Raw genomic sequence first — 12,932 nt, 5'->3', positions numbered from 1 at the left:
ATCCTTTCTTCATCCGAGTATATCTATCCACTGCCCCAGCCCAATTCATCCTAACCATGTTCTGTATTTTTTATCCCCATATTGCATTTTCTGCCGTTTTTTTAATCAACTTCTGGTAAATGCCTCAATGAAATGTGGCTTCTTCACTTTTACTTTTCACCTACATAGGGCATAAGGCTGGTTTTCTTTTCTTTTTTCATAATTTGCTGATTGTCAGTTACACATGGAGTCCTTTCACAGACCCCATTCTTCTGACCCCTCACTTGCCTTATTATAGTTTTAATTCTCATCTCTCTTTACAGCCATCGCATCAGTGCTTCCTTCTGTATGTCAGAATCCCTGGTTACCGCAGGGCCTCAGTGTGCCTTAAGTAACAACTCCTGCCCTTCAGTGGCATTCACACAGCAGCATTAGCTCCTCATGCTTCGCTCCATGTGAATGAATTCCAGCACTGTCAACCACACTCCATCCCTCTCAGCCGCACAGAGGTTCCTCTCTTTGCAAGAAAAGGCTTTTATTGCTGTTCACCCAGGAGATCGCTCAGGTTCCTGAAGGAGTAATAAAATAGAATTTGCTGGAAGTGAATTACAGCCGCGTTAGAGAAAGATTTCCCCTTGTGCGAGAACAACATGGCCGGGGACAAATGCCAGCCTCTTTCCGGTGCTCTTTCAGATTCTGTCACCAGTAACAGGGGCTGCTTCCAATTTGATCTATTGGGTACAATCATATTTTTCAAAATCAGTCACTTGGGTAGCACTGCGAGGGACATAAGATAAGGCCTGGCTTTCTGCTGATGCCAGCCAAACTCATGGTTTTATGCTTTCCACATCAAACCCCCTCCTATTTTCCCAGTCTCTGCATAGCACCCAGGGTTTCATCTTTGAATCTCGACCTCTATAAACTTCTCTTGTATATGCCCATCTCATGGTGTCCTTAGCTTGGCTCTCTGATGACCTTGGATGGTGGTCGTTTGCACATTTTCTTAGCTTTAAATCCTCGAAAGAGCAATGAGCATCCTCTACTGCTTGAATCTCAAGATAACTGTTCACATTTTTTGATGGTCTTATTCTTGTTTCCGAATGTGCTCAAATACTGCACTTTTGAACTTCCCTTTAGAATTTCACAGATGCCCAATTGCAATGGGCCTTTTGTAGGAAGTAGATCTCATCAAGGCCGAACATGCATTTAGGATGTCCTACCGCATCACTCCCCCACGCCCCTGCTTTGAAAACAGAGGACCAGCAGAAACTAGATAGCTCCTCAATTCTATGTATGAGTCAAAACAGAGGAATAACTAACATTGCAGCCTCACTTCCCAGCACCATTATCACAATTTCCAATGAGGGCTGACAGAAAGCAGAGTATGATATACAAACGGGGCTTTATTTCAGCTGGAAAACACAAGTTATTACTTTAGTCTTATAAATGTAATTGCATCTCTTCATATTTTACAAATTAGGAGTTAACATAATATCCCTTGAATTAAAGATCTGACAGTTGTTAACAAAACCCATTAAACTGACACTGAACATACAGTTTAATCAGAGATGAAGAAAGGTTTATGTGCTCATAAACTCTCTGTGGGCTGGATGAACTAGGGGGCATATTATCAAGACAGGCGATAAAATCATTGCTGCTTTCAATCAAGCCCATTATCGCTGTTTTAGCGGCAATTTTCTGCCGCTAAAGCAGCGATAATTTTATCGCCTGCCTTGATAATATGCCCCCAAATACCTTGGGCAAAACGCGGTCACAAATTGTGCACCAGCATTTTGTGACCAGTAACTATGGGGCATATTACCAACAACTAGCGATAATTTTTGTCTCTAACTTGTTTAGAGACAAAAATTATCGCCGCACATCGGCGATTATAATCGCAGATAAACCTTGCTATTAGCAGGGTTTATCGCAAATGCGATAAAAAACGCCCGCAATGCATAAATATCGCTGAAAAGTCAGCGATATTCATGCATTATCGAGCAAATGCTTTTAGCCATGTTATCCACCTCCCATTGGATAACATGGCTAAGAACTGCTCAGGGCAGGTGTTAGCTTTTGGAGATATTCGCGCTTAGCGCAAATATCTCCAAAAGTTGGTAATAGGAGATAGCGATGTTAGCGACTGTTTCCAGTCGCTAACATCTTGGCACGCCCACTTTGCATATCATTAGTGATAAATATCACTGACATGCAAAGCGGTGCCCAAGATGGTCGCTATCTCCTATTAGCTGTCGCTAACTGGTGTTAGCGACAGCTTGGTAATAGGGAGATAATTTTATCTCCGCTTTCTTGGCTTTTAAAGCCAAAAAAGCGGAGATAAAACCCCTTGATAATATACCCCTATGTACTAATCGGGTGGTTACAGAAGTAAGGACTCAGAGAGAGTCGCCATCAGACCTACGTATTTAATATTCATTATATAGGACACAAATTGCAACTCACTTCATATGTTCACAATCACAGGGGTGGTGGCCTGCAAGGGTCAACATTGACCGTGCATATGATTGCTTCTAAGTAAAGAAAATGTTTTTTAAAGCAACCCGATTTTCTCAAAGAAAAGAGAACTGCTTCAAAAACAATATTTTCATTTTGAAAATTTCAGTGGGCAGTAGACCCAGGCCGATTTGTTATTCCCCCTGAAAGTCTGAGCTCAATTCACAAAGGGGAGCTGGTCCAAAAGGGACTCCTTCAATTTTTGCGATTGAGTTACAATTATATCTCGGGAGTCGGTAACTTATCTATAGTTTGCGACTGGAATTACAGTTACAAACAATTGTTTCCTACCGAATCGCAATTTGGAAAAAATGTGGAACCTCAAACATGCCCTTTACAAATTTTTAATTGGTATCCTTTACTAAACCCATTTAGTGATTCCCAAAAACGTTTATCACTAAGGGCCAGATGTAGGTAGGCGTTTACCGGGTGGTAACGGCCGAATTCGGCCGTTACCGACCGGTAAAAGCAATTTGATATGTAGGGCCCTGTATTTTACAGACTCGGTAAATTTACCGATAGGTAAATTTACCGATTATGTAAAATACCGAGTCGGTATTATTACGGATTCCGGAAAATTGTTATGTAGGTGGGACTCTTCTGAGTCCCACAAGCATTAAAAAATCGGTATTTTACCATCAAATACTATTTGATGGTAAAATACCGATTCTGGTGTGCATGCACATGTGTGCATGCACACCTATGCCATATGACAGGCAGACCTGCCCTTAGGGCAGGTATGCCTGCCACATGGCACCCGAGCCTCTTTTGGGGGTGCCAGAGGGTGTCAAAGTGACACCCCCTGCACCCTTGTGACAGTCGGTATTTTCCGATGCGGTAAATACCGACCGGTAAATGCCCAATCAATCCTATGGGCTTCTAAGCCCATAGGAATGAATGGGCATTAACTGGTCGGTATTTACCGCATCGGAAAATACCGACTGTTTCCGATTCGGTAAATGCACATCTGCATTTACCTACATCTCGGTACTTTTATTTTACCACTTCTTAAATACCGAGTCAGTATGATGCGGTATTTAAGAGGTGGTAAAATAAAATGTACCTACATCTGGCCCTCAATGTCTAGAGTACATAAGAAAAAGGGCCTTATTCTATACAAATGCAAAAAACACAATGGTCTCCTTGTATTTCAGACAACAGAGACAGAGCAACATCTTCCAGTGCAGAGGAGAGGGCATGGACAAAGTATTCCAAAAACAAATCAGTCCCACGCAAGAAAGAGAACTGCACCAGTTTGATTCACAATACATCCGCCTTCCCATAGTCCAACTCTGTTGACAGACCCCCTGCCAGGATTTTGTGGCTTCAGGTGGCAAATTTTGCGGCCAAAAATATTGTGGTAGGCAGAAAATGTGGCTGCCACAAAAATACTGCAAAGCATTTGCTGTGTCACTGCTAGAGTCTGTGCTTTGTTACAATCTGTAGCCTTGCAGAGTCTCCGGCAGCACAGCACTCCGTTTAGGAGAGTATCTGATGCCACAGAGAAAGATCTGATGAAATGAGACTCCCAGGAAGCAAGTGATTTCTATAAAAGCCACTTTCAGTCTAACTTCAGACCCCTACAGACCTCACCGTGTTGCCTCTGGGATAAGGAATAGGCCTCTTTAAGTTTCGATGGCAACAACAAATTACAGAGTAAAGTGTCTCTTGCCCATCCTGCCCCTCTCCCTCACCCACATTACAAGTCTTGCAAATTCAGGGCTCGAGTCGGGGTACCATGCGGGTGGACGGCGTCCCCCCACTTATTTTACTGGGTGGATGCCGTCCCCCCTGCCAAACAGCTGGACTTCACTCTTTGGCGTCTCTGGGACGGGATCGGAGCCACCTTTCGTGACTTCACTTCCTGACGTGACGTCACTTCCGGTGACAACGTCCCCCAACTTCTTTTTTTAGGACTTGTGCCCTGTGCAATTCGGAGTAAAGAATTTCCGTGCCGAGCAGTTCACATGCACTGTGTCATTCAGGAAGCAGATTACATGTACAATGCCACATGCACATGTGCCCATTGTGAAACAGACATTTTCCAGGCGGGTTTGTTTACGTATTGTAACAGTAATTGTAAAGGTGATTGCATTTATATAGCGCTTACTATCCTGAAGAGGCTTTGAAGGCTGTACAGCAAGTAGCACGCTACTCAAGAATTCAAGGTTAGTGGTTAACCAAGTGGGTATTGGTAATTATTGTGATAAGTTATGTGAGCTCAATAAAAAATTACATGCATTTACTCCAGTTACTTTCTGATAGCTTTGTGATCGATTATATTAATACCACTTAGGTGTGATCATTAGTGATGGCTGGGTGGTTTCATGTGAATGGTTGGTGAGATAGATAGACTGACAGAGAATAGAAAGTGTTAGGTTGCAGGGATAGGAGAGTTTTGGATCTATGAAATGAGATGTGATACTTATGCAGAATTACAACAAAAGAGATTAAGGCAGACTGGTATGAAACTGAGAGGGGACAATATTCCAAAACAGATGATGGAAGGTATGAAGAGAGCCACTCTGAAGAAGCAAAGGAGAGTAATCAAGCAGAAGAAAGTAAAGGTCAATTTTAATGCATAATCTGATTTTAGGAGTAGTGTGAGAGGCTTTCTGACATTAGCCAGCAATCTAAGGACTTCAGCTGTAGAAAGAAACAGCATCACATACAGTGCTACATGTCTGGGGCATGCAGCTTAAACATGTGAGTCCAAGTGTACACCTCATTTAAACCATATGAGCCCAAGCCTGCTGTGTGCCAAGCCTAGGGCATCCCTTTAAAACACAGTCAGGATTTCCAAGATTGGTACTGGGTCTGTACACTGCCCACGAGGAGGTGGTGTAGATGATTTCTTTACAAAGATGACTTCTTTAGAAAGTTCCATTTAATGATCTTTCCAACTATTGGACATAAAATAGAGTTTTTGCTCACTAAAGAATAAGGGGCAGATTTATGAGCCCCTTGCGCATCTTTGCGCCGCAATTGCGTCACTTTATTTGACGCAACGGCGGCGCAAACAAACACGTTGTAAAGCTCAGCGCCATAAGGAGGTGTTCCTGCGCAGGGGGGGCGTTCCTGCGCAGGAACGCCTCCTAAAAGTGGCTGAGTGAAATCTACAAGATTTCACTCAGTCACTTTTAGGCCAATGCTGCGTCAAAACCCTGCGCCTGCTTGAAGCAGGCGTAAGGCTTGACGTAGCATTGGACAGATAGGGCACTCCCGAGCCTTGCTGGAGCTGCGTCACGCTTGCAACGCAACTCCAGCAATGCGCCAATTTTACGGCACAGATGCGTGACGCATCTGTGCCGTTTTTGCCCCATGGTGTGCCGCATTGTAAATGCGGCTCACCATGGGTGGCGCAAGAATAGACTTGCCTGCCGTATCTTTCCTGGCACATCTCTGCTGATTTGCAGAGATGCGTCAGGCAACATAAATCTGCCCCTAAGTTGTTTGACACTGACTGAGAGCTTCTCACCAATGCACAGTCAGATTTAAAGCTTGTTTAGTTATCTAACCCCGTTCTAGGTTGCGCCGGCTAGCCCAAACCCCGGGCTTCATTTATGGGTTTTTTGCCATAGAGCAGCACAGTAGGCCTTGTTGCTGCGTTGGCCTTTGGCAAAAGAAAAGGGCAGGAATGAACTGTATCTATTAGATATGGTACATTCCTGTCCTTTTCCCTTGCGCCAGCGTACAATGGGCTGCTGTGCGCCAAAACACAGGCAATTTTGCACCATTGTGCTTTGGTGTCTGCGTTGCTGGGATGATTATTTTTGTGATGGAAGGGAAACCTTCCAGCACAAAAACAATCACAAAAAGGCTTTTTCCTCTTTCTATCTGTGCTACAGAATGCAGCACACAAAAAAAGAGGAAAAACGAGGAGAAGTAAAGATATTTCTCCTCGTTGTCCCTCCCTCACTCCTCCCCTGGGGAGGCGTATGTTTCTGGGGCTGCTTCAGAGTTACGATTTCCCGTAAATCTGGGGCAGTGTCAAAAAGCCATGGATGTTGCTGGGAACGGCCCCAGCAACACCCATGGAACTCCCCTTTAACACAGTTTTCTACGTGAAAGGTGCACATATTTAAAAGGCCATGAAAAGCCACATAACGTGGTTTAGGTGGCCTTATAAATAAGCCAGTGGAAAATTGCAACACTGGATCATCACAAATGTACATTCCGGCAGTGTAAAAGTGCGGGTAGGGCTTCATAAATGTGGCTCCCGATGTACATCTACAGGGATCTACTTGATACCGGGCAGTTTAGAAAGCTGCCGAGCTGGGGGATGATTTCACTGCGGTGGGGGCTGATTTCGTTCATGGAGACCTGCGTGTGCTTCGAAATAATTAATGCAAAACGAATTTCGTTTAGCACATGCAGGTCTCCATGAACGAAATCACCCCCCAGCTCAGCAGCATTCCAAACTGCCCGGTAGCCAGTCCGGCCCTGTACATCTAAAATATTCATGTATGTACATCTAAAATACAATTATTTTTATCTGCTCACACACTGAAACTGCAACTCAAGTTAACGAAACACAAGTCAATATTGACAAGCGCACATGCTATCTGAAGCATGAGCCCACCTCCACATGTGCACTCATTGCTCTGACATTGCCTATGGCACAAGAGAGCAACTGCTGATACAAAAGATTCCTAATACTACTATCCCAAGTGTATGTGGTGTGTGTTTATATATGTGGCAGTGTAGTATATGCACTGTATGCATAAGTGGAGCAAAGTACTGGAGGACTATGGGTTCCACATTGGAAGCCTCCCCCACCTAATCCTCTTCACAAGATGGGAGTGTATTGTTGACATTACTAAAGCAGAAGGGTGGTGACCTGGACACATGAGCAGGGAAAAAGAGGAATTTCATTATATCCTTTTGTTGAGATGGGCTACTAAACATTCTTCCTGTAGCACTGGCACCCTGGTAGATGATGGGGTGGAGGATTGGGGTGCAGTCTCTCTTGTTCAGAATTAGAAGGGTACTTAGGTGAGGCTAGCCTTCTGTCTCTTTTTTCTGATCACTGTCTTTGAGGATGTTTATGCCCTATGGGCAGTGAGTACACACCTTTGTGCCTCTGTTGTGGGTACTGCAGATGGATACAACCCTGTTGTGAGGAGTCTCACTCTGCAGAAAGGCTGAGTCTGCAGAAAACAGATTAGCACTTGAAAAAGGAAGCTAGCCCAAACCCGGGGCTTCATTTATGGGGGTTTTGCCATAGAGCAGCACAGCAGGCCTTGCTGATGCGTTGGCTTTTGGCAAAAGAAAAGGGCAGGAATGAATGGTATCTATTAGATATGGTACATTCCTGTCCTTTTCCCTTGCGCCGGCGTACAATGGGCTGCTGTGTGCCAAAACACAGGCACTTTTGCACTATTGTGCTTTGGTGCCTGCGTTGCTGGGATGATTATTTATGTGCTGGAAGGGAAACCTTCCAGCACAAAAACAATCACAAAAGGCTTTTTCCTCTTTCTATGTGTGCTACAGAATGCAGAAGTAAAGATATATCCCCTAGTTGTCCCTCCCTCACAGTTTCTGGGGCTGACTCAGAGTTACGATTTCTCGTAAATCTGGGGCAGTGTCAAAAAGCCATGGATGTTGCTGGGAACGCCCCCAGCAACACCCATGGAACTAGCCTTTCACACAGTTTTCTGCGTGAAAGGTGCACATATTTATAAGGCCATGAAAAGCCACATAACGTGGATTTAGGTGGCCTTATAAATAAGCCAGTTGCAAATTGCACCACTGGATCATCAAAAATGTACATTCCGGCAGTGCAAAAGTGCCGGTAGGGCTTCATAAATGTGGCACCCGATGTACATCTAAAATATTCATGTTTGTACATCTAAAATACAATTATTTTTATCTGCTCACACACTGAAACTTCAACTCAAGTTAACGAAACACAAGTCAATATTGACATGCGCACATGCTATCTGAACATGAGCCCACCTCCACATGTGCACTCATTGCTCTGACATTGACCATTTCACCATCCTCAAGCCCATCCTGATGGAACATTTTTGGAAAATGTTTCAGACTTCTGAGACACTCGGGTCACCATCAAAGCGTGGGCACTGGCAGCCATACCAGAAGTCTCAGCACAGGCCACGGGGTTCAACAGGGCAGCGAGACATTGTTGTTGTCAGAGAACAAGGCAGCTGCCAGTGCAATAGTCCATTCCGACAAAACAAAAGAGCAAAACAAAGAGCTGCAAAATAACCTCACTGAACCATAGAGCTGCAAACAACACTCTTGGAATTCTGCGAGTAGACCAGTTAACACCTGATCTGTGCCACGCAGAAAGGATGTCTAAAACCGCACCATTGCGTCCCCCCTCATTCCTCTCACCAGCCGCGGCCGGTAGTGGGAGTACCGGCCGGGCGGTGACGTGAGGAGGAGGATGGGCAGGGTGTGGGGTAGTAATGTATGGATTACGGACCTTAACAGGTAAGTAAACATATAAATAAATAAAACGAATTTCGTTGCGCGCACTGCATCGTATTTGGTGATGCAGTGTGCGCAGCGAAATTCGTTTTTTAAATTTTTTATGTTTACTTACCTGTTAAGGTCCGTAATCCATACATTACTACCCCCCACCCTGCCCCTCCCCCTACCCACGTCACCGCCCGGCCGGTAATCCCACGACAGGCCGCGGCTGCCTCTCACCACGGCGATCCTTGCTTGTCTTGCCACGTGTCCATCCAACGCTTCCTCTCCCCACCCTCTCCCCAAAGCAGGCAAAGCCCCGCCATGATGCCCAGATCAGACCGCCACACACAAGATACACCTTTACAAATATATCTGTGCACATCCATTCTCCATACATTGAGTAAAATGTCATGCATCAGTGCTACCTTGTACCTGTGCCTGCATAGAAGAAACCTTACAGTCACATTAAGGCCAGGGAGACATATTAATAGCGTATTCCTGTTATGGTCATTGACATACATTTTCTGTTTCTGTTTTTGGCCATTGTGAAACATGAATTTTCTGTGAAATAATTTGTTCAATATGAAGTATGAATATTCTGTGCCAATTTACGTACTTTGTGAGAATTATGCATGTTTTTCATTTCAGCGTGAAGCATGTTCATTGCCAGATTATGGTCATTGTGAAATATGCATGTTCTGTGCCAGCATGGAGTGAGAGGATAGCAGAGGAGAAGGGATTTCACCTAATGCCTTTGTGCCAAGTTCGCTATATAAAAAAAGGCAATATTTTGAAACAAGTATTTGCAATGCAATAGGTCTTGCATTTACGCAAGTTTAAGCTATTGACTTTGTAAATAACATGCCTTTCATTTTTGTTTACGTTTTTAAAACATAAATTAAACCCATTAAACCCATTGTCATTTACAATGCCAATAGCCCAAACTTACGTAAATGTGTGACCTATTGCATTGCAAATGCTTGTTATTTATAACTCGGTAGGACATGTCTCCATAAGCATTTGATTGATGTATCATTTGCATCACTAAATAGCCTAACCCATTAAGCAGTGGCACCTTTTGATGGGGGCCAGAAAGGGACCATGCCCCTGCTCTAAGTGCACCCACGTTTGCCACACTACCATAGCTGCTCAAGGTAGCAGGATGCCACATAGAAAAAACAAACAGAAACTGATCCTTGCAACACAGAACTTGTTTGTTACCTTTCATTTCAAAGCAGTGTTGTTTGCTTAAAAGGTTTAATACCTATGTGTATGTATCTATAGATAAAGATATATACCATTTGTAGCTGACCCCACAGATTTATTTGTGACCCAATGGGTGCCCCCTTTAAATTCACTTCTAGAGCCGCCACTGATTGTTTTTAATCACTGGGAAGAATTTTGTACGATCAAATTTCTTTTCACATTTTTTAACCTCTGTGTAATACTCAGCAGTATCATTCCCGAGTTTTTATTCACTCTTTTTGCCATATCTGGTTCAAAACATGCACTTGTTAGATGACAGTGAAGGAGGTGGTCGCAAAAATCTTTCACATTGTACTTTTAATCGGAGATAGGGTTACATCGATTTACTTTATTTTGGAGTTTTATATAGCTCGAAAGTATCAGAGTGCTATACATGAAGACCGGTTGCATTGCAGACGGGCACATTCATTTTTGATTGGCACAGGGAGATTAAGGGCCAGATGTAGGTAGCCAATTATCGGTTGGTAACGGCCGAGACCGGTAATTGGTTTTTGAGATGTAGGGGGCCCGAATTTTACCGAATCTGTAAATTTACCGGTAATTCCAGATGTAGTTGGCACTTAAAATAGTGCCACAGGCCCTTAAGAATTCGTTATTTACCATGAAATACTATCTCATGGTAAATAACGAATTCCTGTGTACATGCACATCTGTGCATGTACACCTGTGCCATGTGGCACACATACATGCCCTAAGGGCATGTATGTGTGTCACATTGCACACAAGCTAGAATCAGGGGTGCAACAGGGTGTCAAAGTAACACCCTGTCCCCCTTGTAAATTCGGTAATTTTACCGAATCGGTATTGGTAAATACCGATTCGGTAATTACCGAATCTTACCGATTCGGTAATTGATTCGGTAAATATACCTACATCCCGATTGCCAGTTCTTAAATACCGAATCAGTATGATTCTGGCCCCAGGTGATTTGCCCGGAGTCACAGGATGTTGTTGCTCATCCCTGCAGAGACTCAAACCCGATTCCCCAGCTCCGAGATCGACCGCTATAGACGTTTGGCCACATCCTCTCTTTATTCAGCATTTCTGTCGGTTCTGCTGTTTGTATGTCTAAGGTAGTTTGTGAGGTGTCATTTTCAATTCTGTACAGACTGTGAACAGGATATTGTAAACCTCTGTCAGGAAAGGGGGCGTGCTTCTCTGCTCCTGAAAGTGGTTCTGCCCTGGCCTGCAGAAACCCCAATTCACCCTCTAACCGTGAAAACCATCAATAACCCCATGGCTTTATAGCCCGGCTAATGCCCTTCTTTCCGCGGGTACTGCAGGGGCGATGAACACAAATGGCACTACCTTCTTTGCTTACCACCGCTTTGAAAAAACAGCCACTCACACACAACTACGCAGACACAAAAGCTACACAGGGATTCAACATACATGCACCTACACATCTAAACACACACACACAACTACGCAGACACAAAATCTACACACAGGAATCAACATACATGCACCTATATACACACGCACAACATACATACACACACAATTATGTACATGACACACACGCAGCAAATGGAAACAAACACACTTACACACACGCGTACACAAATGCACAATACTACAGCTTCTTCATAAGGCCCATATACTTCGAGGAGGGTTCAAGACACACTGTACCCTTCAACGACTGCGCCAATGTGCACTCTCAGGCACAGAGGAGAACGTGCTTTGGTGGCAGTCACTCACCTGGATATTGTTGGCGCTACGAGCTACACGTTCAGAATATTAGCATGACTTTCAGAGCCGCTGGCGGCGATAACCCCCGAGTCCGAGATACGCGGCCGCAGCCGTCAGCGGCAGAATGAAAGTTGGCTTTCCGGAGCACAATGCAGCGCCTTGCGCATGTACAGGCAGGGCGGAACCAGAGAGAAAACGGGAGAGGGGCACCCATCAAAATAAATAGAACCTAGTGCCCGCAGAGAGGAAATGCGCAAAGAAACAGTGGCATATTATTTCTGCTACAGCAGTTTTTTCTACATCCGTGGTGCTCTAAATAAAATAACAGATGTTTCAACCAATGCAACAGTAGTCAATGTGCGCGAATGAGGAAAAAAGTGCCCACCGACTAATTCAAGGGGAATGGGTAACGCCACAAGCAAACAATACAGTCCGGATGGGTGGGGCCAAAAGGAGACAGGGCGGTTACAAAAAAGCCTCACTTTCAATCGGAGGCCAGTGTTTAACATAAATGATGATGCCAGCCAATCAAAATGATGGGCGTTGCTACAAGTCCACTACTGAAATGTTTGCGATCACAATAAGCCTCGCAGAGCGAGGAGCACGTGGGCACTCCAGTGCTAGGCGAGACCTAAAAAGAAGACATGGGGCAAAGGTAGGGGTGAACAGGAGTGAGGTCCAAGCGTCTGTAGGGCAGGTATCTGACTGTAGGCTAGCTGCACAGAAGGGAATGCGGTGCATTCAAAGGCAGCCAGCAGAGGAATTTAACACCTCTGCTGGCTGCAAATCTATTTGCCACCCACGTTTTACTGGCTGGGCAGCAGCGCAAAGCCAGTAAGGAGATGGCCAGTTTTTTTTCTCCAATTTTACAGGCACTTTTGAAAAAGTCGCTGGATTTTTTTTGAAGTGGAGATTTCACACTTTTTTTTTCAAATTGCATAATCTCGCGATAGCCAAGGGGTTCTAATTAACGGCCTCATTTATGAGGCCTCTTGCGCCGTCGGAACGTCACTTGTTTGTGACGTTCCGTGGTGCAGGAGCCT

This window comes from Lissotriton helveticus, chromosome 5_1 (assembly GCF_964261635.1).
Source record: "Lissotriton helveticus chromosome 5_1, aLisHel1.1, whole genome shotgun sequence".
NCBI classification, from domain to species: domain Eukaryota; kingdom Metazoa; phylum Chordata; class Amphibia; order Caudata; family Salamandridae; genus Lissotriton; species Lissotriton helveticus.
The sequence above is the reverse complement of the archived record's forward strand: the minus strand, read 5'-3'. Positions refer to the sequence as shown.